The 15728-nt window shown below is 35.2% G+C and overlaps 1 protein-coding gene across 1 annotated transcript in view; it reads right to left on the bottom strand.

Annotated features, from left to right (window-relative positions):
• The window catches only part of STXBP5L (syntaxin binding protein 5L), a 419146-nt gene that overhangs the window by 284893 nt on the left and 118525 nt on the right, over positions 1-15728 (bottom strand). The gene's annotated exons all lie outside the window — the stretch shown is intronic.

Raw genomic sequence — 15728 nt, 5'->3', positions numbered from 1 at the left:
TGGTACTTAAAAAATTTGACATCCATATGCAAATAAAATGAATCTAGACACAGACTTTACATCTTTCACAAAGATCAAAATGGATAACTTTAATGTAAAATGCAAAATGACAAAACTTCTAGAAGCAAACACAGGAAAAAATCTTTAAGACCTGAATTTGGCAATGAATTTTAAGATAAAACACCAAAGCACATTCCATGAAATAAAAAGTGTTAAGTTGAACTTCATTAAAATTATAAACTCCTGCTCTGTAAGACACTGTTAGGAGAATTAGAAAATAAGCCACAGACTTAGCAAAATATATGCAAAGTACATATCTGATTAGGGTCTTTTTTAAAAAAAGATTTTATTTATTTATTTATTTTAGAAAAAGAGAGAAGAGGGAGAGAGAGAGAGAGTGGGGGAAGGAGCAGAGGGAGAGGGATAAGCAGACTCCATGCTGAGCACAGAGCATGATGCAGGCCTCAATCCCACAACCTCAAGATCACTACCCAAGTCAAAACCAAGAGCTGGATGCTCAACTGACTGAGTCACCTAGGTGCCCTTCCGATTATGGTCTTGTATTTGAAGTATTTAAAGAACACTTATAACTCAACAATAAGAACACCACCAAATAAAGTTTAAAATTTCCCATATAAGATGGGAAATAAGCATTTGTAAAACTCAACACAAGTTTACAGCACAAAGAATGAAACTTAGTGCATATAAATTTTTAGAATCACTTTTTAGAATTCAGAGGATCCCAAGAGGGAATGCAGACTATAACAAAATAATTTAATTCTATTACAAATGTATGAAACCACCTCAATAAAGAGAGTTGAGGGAAAGGTGCTGACCTAAATAATTATGGAAATGAGTGCAGTCTGTAAGACTAAAGACAAAAAGAACTGTACATAAACAATATATTCTAGTTGATAAAGTTGCTTCCAACAGGGATATGGATTAGTAACTCTGATACTGATATACATGGACACTGGAGCTGAAAAATTAGATAAATGGATAGTAGGAGTCAAGTTTCTCAGTGTTTGAATGGAAATTTATAGATAAACATGGGGAGGAATGACCCATATGGTAATGAATTACAGTTGGAGATATCAAGATGAATTCACATCTTGATGGGAAGATGTAAGGTAAATTCACATTTATCTTAATATAGATACAAATAGATAATATTTATAAGTATTTGTAGATATTTGTATAGACATGGTTTAGTATAGACACATATACTTCCTTGCTATGTTAGGTGAGTGGGCCTAGAAGCAACAATGTTCCAGCAGCAATGAGCACACCTAGTATCCATATTTTGGTATCTAATATAATAAAATGAAAATGGAGAAAAGGCTGATTTTAGCCTAGGGCCTAAAATGTGTAAGATGAGTTTGAAGCAAGTAAGGAAGTATTTAAAATTTCTTAAAGCCTGTAATGATGGGGTATGCTAAAGAGACACAGGAGCCACTGAAAGAGCTCATGACAACCAAAATTGGAATAATAAGAGCAACAAAACAGTAAACTAGAATTAGATTATAACCCAAAGTGTGAAATAAGATTTTATGAGTCCATATTGCTACAAATAAATGATTGAATGAATCAATGAAAAAATATGTAAATAAATGGAAAAGAAGAGATAAATCTCCTTTGCAAATAAATTCCAAATAATTTCTAAAGTTCCTGCCCTTAAGGAGGTCGAGCATAAATCCCCAGTCTTTATATGCAGGCTGTGCATGACTCCCTCCAAAGAGAACAGTATGGAAAAGTAGAAGAAAGAGTAACTTTATAGTGGAATAACCTGACAAACACTACTTTAGCCAAGTGATCCAAGTCAGTATCAACAGTGTTAAATCATATAGATAGTATATACCCTTGAAATGATGAAATGGCACTTTACCTCTGTGATCATCCTCCCCAAAACCCATACCCACAGTCTAATTGTGAGAAAAACATCAAGTTCCTATAGAAGAGCATCCTACAAAATATTTGACCAGGCAGCCCTCCAAAATTGTGAAAATCATTAAGAACAACAAATCTGAGAAACTGTTAAATCCAAGAGGTTCCTAGGAAGATATGACAACTAAATGTAACGTGATATCCTGGATTGGATCCTGGAATAGAAGAAGAAACGTAAAAAGGAAATGTGAATAAATTATGGACTTTAATAATAATGTATCAATATTGGTTAATTAATTGTAACATATATAAGATGCTAGTAACTAAGGGGAAATTGGGTGATGGGATATATGGAAACCATTTGTACTATCTTTCATTTACTCTATAAATCTAAAACTGTTTTTAAAAACTAGTCTATTAAAAAAATAACCCAATCAAAGAATGGGCAAAAGACACAAATAGACATTTCAATGAAGAGTTTATATACAGATGGCTAATAGGCACATGAAAAGATGTTCAGCAAAATGAGCCAGAAGGGAATTGTAAATTAAAACCACAATGACAGAAACACAATAGTGAGTCCTGAAATAAACCCCTATAAATATAGTCAACTGATCTTTGGCAAAGGAGCAAAGACAATACAATGGAGCAAAGATTCTCTTTAACAAATTGTATTAGAATAACTGGACATCCACAAGCAAAAAAAAAAAAATGAATCTAAACAAAGACCTTATGCTCTTCACAAAAATTAACTCAAAATGGATCACAGACCTGTACATAAAACACAAAACTATAAAACTTCTAGAAGATAACATAGGACAAATCTAGGTGACCCTGGATATGGTGATGCCTTTTTAGACGTAATATCAAAAGCACAATCCATCAAAGAAATAACTAATAATCTGGTCTTAATTAGAATTAAAAAATAAAAAAAAAAACCTTTTGCTTTGTGAAAGATGATGTCAAGAGAATTAGAAGAAAAGCCACAGAACCGGAGAAAATATTTGCTCAAGACACATTTGATAAAGGATAGTTACCCAAAATATAAAAAGAACTCTTAAAACTCAACAATAAGAAAACAAACAACCCAGTAAAAATGGGCCAGAGACCTTAATGGACATCTCACCAAGGAAATATACAGATGATAAATAACCATATACAAAGATGCTCCACATCATATGTCATTAAGGAAACACAAATTAAAACAATAAAGAGATATCACTACGCACTTAGTAGTATGGCCAAATCTGGAACAGACAATACCAAATGCAGACAAGGATATGGAGCAACCCTCTTTCACTGCTGGTGGGAATGTAAAATGATTAATTGTTATGCAAAATGATGAATAGCCTCTTTCAGTGGCTCCTGTGTCCCTTTAGCATATCCCATCATTATAGGCTTTAAGAAATTTTATTTTTTTGTCTTTGTCTCCTTTTACAGTTTTTATTTTATTTTATTTTTTATTAACATATAATGTACTATTTGTTTCAGGGGTACAGGTCTTTCATAATTCACAGTTCCTAAAGAGGAACTCTCTTTCACTGCTGGTGGGAATGCAAAATAGTACAGCCACATTGGAAGATAGGGTAATTTGGCAATTTCTCAACAAACTACACACATTCTTATCATAGCTTCCAGTAATTGCACTCTTTGGTATTTACCCAAAAGAGTTGAAAACATACGTCTACATCTACATGTCGATGTTTATGGCAGCTTTATTCATAATTGCCAAAACATAGAGACAAACCAAGATGTTGGTCAGGAGGTGAACAGATAAATAAACTCGCTATATTCAGATAATGGATTATTATTTAGCAATAAAAAGAAATGAGCCATCAAGCCATGAAAATAAATGGAAGAACCATAAATAGATATTATTAAGGGAAAGAAGCCAATCTGCAAAGACTACATACCCTGTGATTCTAATTATATGACATTCTGAAAAAGGCAAAACTATGAAGACAGTAACAAAATAGTAGTTGCTAGGGGGTGGACTGGGTGCAGAGATGAATGGGCAAAGTAGAGTGGATTTTTAGGGCAGTGACTACTCTATGATATTATAATAATGGATACATGTCATTATACATTTGTCCAAATCAATGCCAATATCCTGGTTCTGAATTTGTACTATAGTTTTTAAAGATGTTACTACCATTGGGTGAAACTGGGCAAGGAGTACATGAGATCCCTCTGCATTATATATTATAACTGCATGTAAAATTATAATTATCAATTTTTTATGCCCCTAGGCTTGAGAGGGGGCTGCCTAGGGAGGGCTGGATTCCACAAATTTAATGAAAATAATTAAATTAGAATCACTAGTTCTGACCAAGGTAAAATAGCCCCTTTTCTCCCTGGTCCTCTGCCTTACAACTAAAAAACCCTGTATATAACATAAATAATACATAGTTGGAAGCTGGGAAGATGGCAAAGTAGGAGGACCCTAAGCTCATCTTGTCCCACAGGTACAACTAAATAACACTCACAACATAAATAACATCAGTATGAATAACCCAGAAAATGAGATGAAGACTGGCAGAACAAACTCCAAAACTAAATGTAGAAAACAGGCCACACTGAAGAAGATAGGAAGATAGGCCACACTGAAGAAGATAAAGACACAGATTGGGAGTGAAATGGACCATGACCTTCTGGGGTGGGGAGGGAGCTAGTGGCATGGGGAAGGGTAAAAAACAGGCTATCACACTGGGAAGTCCACACATGGAAGAGGAATCCCCTAACATTTGGCTTTGAAAGTGAGAGGGGCCCAATCTTTTGAGTTCTTACAACCAGTGAGACTTAAAGCCTGGATTTTTTTAAATCAGCAGGCTCCACTCTTGGAGAGCCCAGAAGACATCAGGAAGTGAAGTCCCTGACCTTAAAGAGATGCCCGGCAGCCACTGGAGATAGAGGGTGGAAGCAGCAGTATGAAAAACACCAGGGGCAGACAGGAGGTAGAGTTATTTACTCATCTCAGAACATGGCCTGGAGCGGCAGGTATCATGGGGAGACCCTCCAGGAACAAGGGAGCTGGCAGGCACCATTTCTCTCCCCAGCCCCCCAGCATAGTATAAACACATGGCCACTTGCAGGAACCAGCATGTCACCTACTCTAGCTACCTAACTTGTTTATACCAAGCCCCACCTACCTGCATTTCAGCAGATCTGCCCTTCCCAGTCATGCTTTCCTCAGTCCCAGTGCTGCAGGACCCCTCCCCCAGAAGACCCCACCAAGACCTCATCTCCTGACCTGCACATTTTGTGGGGCCTCAGTTCTAGTGGCAGCAGCAGACCTCATTTCACAAGTGTGGGAAACAGAATGCCACAACGACCACTGGTGCATGTTCATTTAGACTCCGAGATCTCTGAGAAAACTTGAGATTGCAGGGTTAAAAATAACCCAAAAGGATCAGAGTGAAATGCCCTTGGGATGTGTGTGGTCTGTTCTAAAGTACACAGCAGAAGATGTTTTGTAGATAGGAAGCCAGCTGTAAACAGCACACTGTGCATTCCCTTCTTTGTTTTCTTATCCTGTGTTAAGGTCTGAGTACAATGGTGTTTACAATTAATTGATTACAGCCAGTTACAGATTTCTTTACTCCTTCTCCACTCCCCCTGCTTCACTTAACTAACCCTGTGTACGTGGAATAATGTGCCTTACTAAGCCCCTGCTGTATCATTATAGACCTATGTCATTGTAGAAGGTATATTAGATTATGGAAAAGAAACCTCAGCACCTTGGGTTGTTTGCTCGGGGTCCCCTGTGTCTCACTATACTGTCGTCTCTTTTTCTCAGTTCCTCTGCCACCTCAGGTCCCCGATTCTCTGAGGTCGACACACAAGACCAGCACACTTTGTTAAAACATGCCATACCCAGCCAGGGACCAAACACTGCCCAAAACAGGCAAAGAGAGCTTCTGCAGATGACTGGAATGAAGGAAGAAGCAGCCAGGACTCAACAGCAAGGCACACACAAAGCCCATAGGAGACACTCCTGAAGTGTCAGGTCCCAGAGAACAGGAGACACTGCACTGCAGGGCACTACAGGACCTCTTCTTCATAAAGTCATTACCTTCAAGAGCAGGAGGCATAGCTGACTTTCCTAACACACAAAAACAGCAGGGTGTTAAACAAAATGAAGACAGAGGAATATGTCCCAAATGAAAGAACAGAACAAAACAACAGAAAGAGTCCTAAGCAAAATGGTTATAGGTAATGTGCCAGAGAGAATTTAAAGTAATGATCATAAAGGTACTCACTGGACTTGAGAAAAGAGTGGAGGACATCAGTTAGACCCTTAACAAAGAGATAAAAAAGAACCAATCAGAGATAAAGAACACAAAAAATGAAATTAAAAATACACTTAATGGAATAACTGGCAGGCTAGAGGAAGCAGAAAAATGAATTAATGACCTCGAAGACAAAGTAATGGAAAGTAATAAAGCTGAGCAAGTAAGAGAAAAAAGAATTATGCAAAATGAGAATAGACTTAGGAAACTCCGTGACTCCATCAAGCATAATAACATTCGCATTATAGGGATCCCAGAAGAAGGACAGACAGAAGAGGGGGAAGGAAATTTATTTGAAGAAATAATAGCTGAAAACTACCCTAATCTGGGGAAGGAAGCAGAAATCCAGATCTAGGAGGCACAGAGACTCCCCCCAAAAATCAACCCAGGGAGATAGTTTTTATTTTTTTAGTTATTATTTTTTAAAGATGTATTATTTATTTATTTGTGGGAGAAAGAGCACAAGAGCATGAGCAGAGGGAGGGGCAGAGGGAGAAGCAGACTCCCCATGGAGCAGGGACATGGGGCTCTATCCTAGGACCCTGGGATCATGACCTGAGCTGAAGGCAGACACTTAACCAACTGAGCCACCCAGGTGCCCCAGAGACATAGTTTTTAAAATGACAAAAAGTAGTGATAAAGAAAAAATTTTTAAAGAAGCAAGAGAAAAGGAGAGTTACATACTAGGGAAATCCCATAAGACTATCAGATTTTTCAACAGAAACTCTGCAGGTCAGAAAAGAGAGGCATTATGTATTTAAAGTGCTGAAAAGAAAAAAAATCTACAGCCAGGAAGACTATCCAGCAAGGCTATCATTCAAAATAGAAGGAAAGATAAAGAGTTTCTCAGACAAACAAAACCTAAAGGAATTCATGACCACTAAATCAGCCCTACAAAAAATATTTAAGGGAACACTTTAAATGGAAAAGAAATATTAGCAGAAGTATAAAAAGGTGGAAGCACAGAATCAGTAAAAATAAGTATATCTATAAAAATCAGTCAAGGAATTAAAAAATGAAAGGATGTAAAATATGACATCATATACCTCAAACATGGGTGGGAGAGGAGTAAAGAATGGATTCAAACTTAAGTAACTATCAATTAATACAGGCTGCTATATGAAGAAGATGTTATATACAAACCTAATAGTAACCACAAATCAAAAACTACTAATAGATATGCAAAGAATAAAGAGAAAGGAGTCCAAGTATGTCACTAAAGAAAGCCAACAATCCATGAAAGAGAGCAAGAGAAGAAAGGATCAGAGGAAAACTACAAAAACAATGACAAAACAGGTAACAGAACGGCAATAAATATTTTTCTATCAATAATTACTTTGAAAGCAAATGGGCCAAATGCTCCAATCAAAAGACGTAGGGTGACAGAATGAATAATAAAAAAAAAGACCTGAGGTGCCTGGGTGGTGCAGTTGCTTAAGGATCTGACTCTTCATTCTGGCTCAGGTCATGATCTCAGGGTTGTGAGATTGAGCCCTACCTCTGGCTCCATACTGGACATGAAGCCTGCTTAAGATTCTCTCTCTCTCCCTCTGCCCTTCCCCCCCACTCCAAAAAAAGAAAAAAAGGCCCATCTATATGCTGCCTACAATGGACTCACTTCAGACCAAAGACACCTGCAGACTGAAAGTGAGAGGATGGAGAAATATCTATCATGCAAAGGGATGTCAAAAGAAAGCTGGAGGGATGCCTGGGTGGCTCAGTCGGCTAAGCGTCTGCCTTCAGCTCAGGTCGTGATCCCAGGGTTCTGGGATCGAGTCCCGCATCGGGCTCCCTGCTCCGCAGGGAGCCTGCTTCTCCCTCTGCCTCTGCCTCTCTCTCTCTCTCATGAATGAATAAATAAAATCTTTAAAAAAAAAAAAAAGAAAGAAAGCTGGAGTAGCAAACTTATATAAGACAAAACTGACTTTAAAACAAGACTGTAATAAGAGACAAGGATACTCTACAATTATAAAGGGAACAATCCAACAAGAAGATAAGCAATTATAAATATTTATGCACTCAACATGGGAGCACCAAATACATAAACATAACAAATAAACATAAAGGAACTAGTAGATCCTAATACAATAAGAGTAGAGGACTTTAACATCCCACTTACATCAATGGATAGATCATCCAAACAGAAAATCAACAAGGAAACAGTGGCTTTGAATGACACATTGAACCAGATGGATTTAACAGATACATTCACAACACTGCATCCTAAAACAGCAGAATACACATTCTTTTCAAGCGCACATGGAACATTCTCCAGAATAGACCTCATATTGGGCCATAAAGTAAGTCTCAACAAATTCAAAAAGAGCAAAGTCATAACATGCATCCTTTCTGACCAAATGCTATGAAACTAGAAATCAACCACAAGAAAAAATCTGGAAAGACCACAAATACACGGAAGTTAAATAACATGCTACTAAACAGTGAATAGATCAACCAAGAAATCAAAGAGAAAATCAAAAATTACATGGAAACAAATGAAAATGAAAATACAAAAAGCCATAACATATATTGCATTATTTGTTTCAGATGTATAAATCTGAGATTCAACAGTCTTGCACAATTCACAGCGCAAAAAAAAAGAAGAGGATAGCAGGAGGGGAAGAATGAAGGGGGGGAAATCAGAGGGGTAGATGAACCATGAGAGACGATGGACTCTGAAAAACAAACTGAGGGTTCTAGAGGGGAGGGGGATCGGAGGATGGGTTAGCCTGGTGATGGGTATTGAGGAGGGCACGTTGTGCATGGAGCACTGGGTGTTATGCACAAACAATGAATCATGGAACACTACATCTAAAACTAATGATGTAATGTATGGGGATTAACATAACAATAAAAAAATTTTAAAAAAAATACAAAAAGCCAAAACCTTTAGGATGCAGCAAAAGTGGCTCTAAGAGGGAAGTTTATAGCAATACAGTCCTACCTTAAGAAGCAAGAAAAATCTCAAATAAACAACCTAACCTTACACCTAAAGGAGCCAGAAAAAGAACAAACAAAACCCAAAAACAGCAGAAGGAAGGATATAATAAAAAATTGCAACAGAAATAAATGATATACAAACCAAACCAAACCAAACAAACAAAAAAACCAATAGGACAGATCAATGAAACCAGGAGCTGATTCTTTGCAAAAATAAACAAAATTCATAAACCTCTAGCCAGACTCATGAAAGAGAGAAGGAGAAAGAGAGAGAGAGGGAGAGAGAGAGGACTCAAACAAAATCAGAAATGAAAGAAGAGAAATAACAACCAATACCACAGAAAAACAAACTATTGTAAGAGAATATTATGAAAAATTATATGTCAACAAATTGGACAACCTAGAAGAAATGGATAAATTCCTAGAAACATATAACCTCCTAAAAGTGAAGCTGGAAGAAACAGAAAATTTGAACAGACTGATTTTAAACAAGGAGATGGAACCAGTAATCAAATAAAACTCCCAACAAACAAAAGCCAGGACCAGACGGCTTCACAGGCAAATTCTGTCAAACATTTTAAGAAGAGTTAATACCTATTCTCAAACTATTCCAAACAATTGAAAAGAAAAAACTTCCAAATTCATTCTATGAGGCCAGTAATACCCCGATATCAAAGCCAGATAAAGACCCCCCTACACATACACACACACACAAACACACAAAAGAGAACTACAGGCCATTATCTCTGATGAACATGGATGCAAAAATTCTCAATAAATACTAGCAAATCAAATCCAATGGTACAGCAAAAGAATCATTCACTACAATCAAGTGGGATTTATTCTTGGGTTGCAAGCGTGGTTCAATATTCACAAATCAGTCAACATGATACATCACATTAATAAGAGAAAGGGTAAAAACTATATCCTCATTTCAATAGATGAAGAAAAAGCATTTGACAAAGTACAACATTTATTTATGATAAAAATCCTCAACAAAGTAGGTTAGGAGGGAACATACCTCAGCATAATAGACCTCATATGAAAAAGCCACAGCCAATATCATGCTTGAAGGGGAAAACTGAGAGCTTTTCCCCCTAAGGTCAGAACAAGACAATAATATCCACTCTTACCACTTTTATTCAACATAATACTGGAAGTCCTAGCCACAGCAATCAGACAACAAAAAGAAATAAAAGGCATCCAAAATTGGAAAGGAAGAAGTAAAACTTTCCCTATTTGCAGATGACATGACACTGTATAATAGAAAAACTTAAGACTCCACCAAAAGACAACTAGAACTGATAAATGAATTCAGTAAAGTCACAGGATATAAAATCAATGCACAGAAATCTGTTACATTTCTATACACTAATAATGAAGCAGCAGAAAGAGAAATTAAGAAAACAATCTCATTTATAATTGCACCCCAAATAATAAAATACCAGGAATAAACTTAACCAAGGTAAAAGACCTGTACTCTGAAAATTATAAAACCCTGATGAAAGAAATTGAAGATAACACAAACAAATGGAAAGATATTTCATGCTCATGGAGTAGAAGAACAAATACTGTTAAAAGATCCATATGACCCAAAGCAATCTACACATTTAATGCAATCTCTGTATTGAAATACCAAAGGCAGTTTTCACAGAACTAGAACAAATAATACTAAAATTTGTATGGAACCACACACACACAAAAAAACCTATATAGCCAAAGCAATCTTCAAAGAAAAACAAAACTGGATGTATCACAATTCCAGACTTCAAGTTATATTACAAAGCAGTAGTAATCAAAACAGTATGGCACTGGCACAAAAACAGACACAAAGATCAATGGAACAGAAAAGAAAACACAGAAATAAACCCACAATTATATGGTCAAGTAATCTTTGAAAAAGGAGCAAAGTATATATAATAGGGAAAAGACAGTCTCGTCAACAAATGATGTTGGGAGAACTGGACAGCTACATGCAAAAAAAAATGAAACTGCACTACTTTCTTATACCATACACAAAAATAAACTCAAAACTGATTAAAGACCTAAATGTGAGACCTGAGACCATAAAAATCCTAGAAGAGAGAAAAGGCAGAATTTCTTTGACATCAGCAGTAGCAACATTTTTCTAGATATTTCTCCTTAGGCAAGTGTAATACAAGCAAAAATAAACTACTGCAACTTCATCAAAATAAAATGCTTCTGCAGAGCAAAGGAAACAATCAACAAAACTAAATAGCAACCTACAGAATGGGAGAAGATATTTGCAAATGACAAATCCAATAAGGGGTCAGTATCTAAAATATAAAAAACCTGATACAACTGAACACTCCAAAATGGGCACAAGTTATGAAGAGACATTTCTCCAAAGAAGAGGGCTAACAGACACATGAAAAGATATTCAACATCACTCATCATCAGGGAAATACAAATCAAAATTACAATGAGATATCACCTCACACCTATCAGAAGAGCTAAAATCAACAACATAAGAAACAACAGGTGTTGGAGAAGATGTGGAGAAAGGGAACCCTTGTGCATTGTTGGTGGGAATGCAAACTGGTACAGCCACTGTGGAAAATGGTATGAAAGTTCCTCAAAAAGTTAGAAATAGAACTATCCTATGATCCAGTAATCACACAACTGGGTATTTACCCAAAGGAGACAAATATACTAACTCAAAAGGATACATGCACCCCCATGTTTTTAGAAGCATTATCTACAATAGCCAAATTAAAGAAACAGCCACATCTATTGACTAATGAATGAATAAAGAAAATGTGGTGTGTGTGTGTGTGTCTGTGTTTTTATATATACATACTATGGAATATTACTCAGCCATAAAAAGGAATGAAATCTTGCCATTTGCAACAGCATGGATGGAGCCAGAGAGTATTATGCTAAGCGAAATAAGTCATTCATGAAAACAAATACCATATGATTTCATTTGTACACGGAATTTAAGAAACAAATGAGCAAAGGGAAAAAAAGAGAGAGAGAGAAAGACAAACTAAGAAACACACCTTAACTATAGAGCATAAACTGTTGGAGGTGGGAGTGGGGATGGGTAAAATAGGAGATGGGTATTAAGGAGTCACTTGTGATGAGCACTGGATGATGTATGGAATTGTTGAATCACTAATTGTACACCTGAAACAAATATTACACTGTGTGTTAACTACACTGGAATTTAAAAAAAAAAATGTTTATGACTAAACCTAAAAAAATGTGGAAGACCTCAGAAAAATTTATACATGTTATTTAGAGAAATCAAAAAAGACTTAAGGAAATGGAGGGATATAACATATACCATGTTCATTGATTGAATGATTCAATGTTGTCATCATGAATGACAATGAATCAATATTGCCATCCCCCATCATCATGGGATATGTCAGTTCTCTTCAAACTAATCTACAGATTCAAAGTATTTCTTTTTTTTTCCCTTCTTTATTGTGTAAATGGAGGGTTGAACCTCTTAATCTCATTTACCTATTTTGCCCACCACCCCCTTTCCTGGCAACCACCAGTTTGTTCTCTCTATTTATAAGTCTTGTTTTGTTTTAGATAGCACATGTAAATGATATCATATGGTATTTATCCTTTCCTGTCTGATTTATTTCATTTAACATAGTACCCTCTAGGTCCATCCATGCTATCACAAATGGTAAGATTTCATTCTTTTTTTATGGATCAGTAATATTCTATTGTGTGCGTGTGTGTGTGTGTGTATACGTGCACGTGCACACACACACACACACATACACATACACATACCACATCTTTACGCATTCATCTATTGATGGACACTGAGGTTGCTTCCATACCCTGGCTGTTATAAATGCTGCAATGAACACGAATCCATATATCTTTTCAAATTAGTTTTCTAATCAAAATCTCAGCAAATGTATTTGTGGAATTTGACAAGTTATTTCTAAAACTTAAGTGGAAACACAAAAGTTAATTTTAAGCAAGAATTAAAGTAGAATGGTTAATCAAACTGAAGACTATTCACTAAATTGAATACTACATAACAATGAAAGTAATTAACTATAGCTACATGCAACATGGATGAAATTTATAAATAGAACATTGAGCAAAAGAAGCCAAACATAAACAAGAATATATGTATGATATCACTTCTATAATTTTCCAAACAACAGGCAAAACTAATCTATAGTGTTTGAAATCAGGATAGTATTACACCTGGGGATTAGGTAGTGATTGAAAGGTAAAACGGGGGTTTCTGTGGGTCTAGTAATTTTCTGTTTCTTGATTCTTGTGTTTGTTAACATGGGTAAATTATTTCATGGTGTACACTTAACATTTACACTGTTTTTTTAATATGTTTTTCTTAAGATTTTATTTTTAAGTTAGCTCTATACCCAGCATGGGGCTCGAACCCATAACTCTGAGATCAAGTTTCATGCTCCACCAGCTGAGCCAACCAGGTGCCCCTACACAGTTTCTTGATTTGGTAACATTTACACACACATCAAAAAGAAAAAAAATAAGGAAGTTTTTTATATACTGATAAGGAATGATCTTTAGAATAAATTACAAAGATAGTGAAACAAGATACAAAACTGTATAACATGCTATAATTTGTGTTACAGAAACATGTATATTCATATTTGCTTATATATACATAAGGCAAAAATTATGTTACATATAATTGCCTTTATGTGTACATAATAAATCTCTGGAAAGATATAGTAAATAAGTAACACTGCTTGCCTCCATTGATGGGGACTAAGTGTCCAAGGAACAGGAGTAGAAGATAAATCCTTCATTGTATATACAACTTACATCTTTTGAATGTCAAACCAGGTAAATATGTTAATTATTCAAGAAAATTTAAAAATAAACATAATGCAAATTACCTTTCTAAAGCAATAGTATATCTTAAATTGGGGTTATAAACTTCCCCAAAAGCCAACTCTGATGGATCAAGTTTGTTAGATAATTTCATAAATTATAGGGTTCTTAAAATATTCCTTCCCTGCAGCTTAGCTAATATTCCTTAGAAGTACTCTGATGATATCAAAGCAGAACACCACAGATAGAAAAAAATAACTCTGATATAATAAGTACAAATAATTTAATGTCTGTATGTCATAGACTATCTATTGAATTTTACTTGAAAACCATATAAAACAATTCTAAGCTTTTCCCATTATACAATTTATGATCAGTGATAGCAAGGACTATTAAGATGCCTAAAATATGAATGTCTTATTTTATTAATTTTCAGATCATGTAGCACAGAAATCAAAACAGTTGTTCTTCCATATTTAGCTTTAAAATCAGATTTGAAAGGAATCCAAGGATCATTCCCCAGAAGCAGCTGAAATATCTAAACCTATTTCTCAATGGTTACTGCCTTCAAAGAATATGAGACCAAAGGTTGAAGGTGCCCTATGAAAAAATAAATAAAAACCTAAAATGTATAGCATAAGCTATATAAATATATATACGGTACAAACATAAGGATATATAGAAATTTACATAGTTAACTGGCTAATTTAAGAAGGCTTAGAGTTCCAAAAGATGCTTGGTTATTAAATTCTCCTTTACAGACCTAAGCCTCCATTCACCATACATTTAAAAATATTTCCCTCCCTACAGTAAATTGTGATAGTTAATGATTACTTCAATTCAAGATAATGATAACTTTCAAATTTAAGATAATGAATTTATCTTTGTCAAAAAAATAGATATCATACTTTTGTAAGCATTAAAAGAAGCAATGCCTACAAATTTCTATGATCCTATATGTCCAAAAACTGTCAGCTTGGTTTTTTATGTTGCTAACAGGTAAATCCAAATCAATTAAGATAATAAAATTATAACTGAAAATCATCACCATCAATTGTTTCTTTCCCCACCCCCCCCAAAAGGGCCATAAAAGGGGCCAGAACATTTCCTTCAACATTCCAACTGTGAGGGTGAAAAACCTATTTTGTTCATCTACACACTAGTGTAAGGCCAGATCTACTCAAATCATTGAAACAAACAAACAAAAATCTTACAAGCAGAGAAAGAGATAAAATCAATATGTCAATATCTGCGTAGGTAATATTTTTAGTGATAAAAAACAGGAATAGTACAACTCTTGACTGATCTTTAAATTTTTTAATATCCTGAAATTTCTGCTATATTACTTACTTTAAAATTTAAGATAAAATAACCAAAATTAGATCCAATCTAAATAAAGAAATTCCATCTAGTTTTAGCAGACATCTAAAATATAAATTTCTTCCTCTCAAAATATACTGGATGTAATAAATATAATATAATTGATGGTGAATCCTAAAACACTGTAGACATAACATTCATGAATATTGAAGGTTAATGATTTAAATAGTACAGTATGCACACAAGTGAAAAAAAACTTCAGGTAAATAAAAGAATGTCTGCATAACTGCCATCGTTTTTCCTCACATACTTATAAAAACAGATTTACTTCTTTAAACTCTGTCCATATAGTGATGATTCCTTATTAAACTATTACCATTCAACAAAATAAAATAAGCACTATCTTGAGTTCTTAGCAGTGACTGCCTGCCTCCATTATTCACCTACCTCAGTTTGAATAGTACTTGCTAATCTGTG

Source organism: Neomonachus schauinslandi, chromosome 1 (assembly GCF_002201575.2).
Source record: "Neomonachus schauinslandi chromosome 1, ASM220157v2, whole genome shotgun sequence".
NCBI classification, from domain to species: Eukaryota; Metazoa; Chordata; class Mammalia; order Carnivora; family Phocidae; genus Neomonachus; species Neomonachus schauinslandi.
The sequence above is the reverse complement of the archived record's forward strand: the minus strand, read 5'-3'. Positions and strand labels throughout refer to the sequence as shown.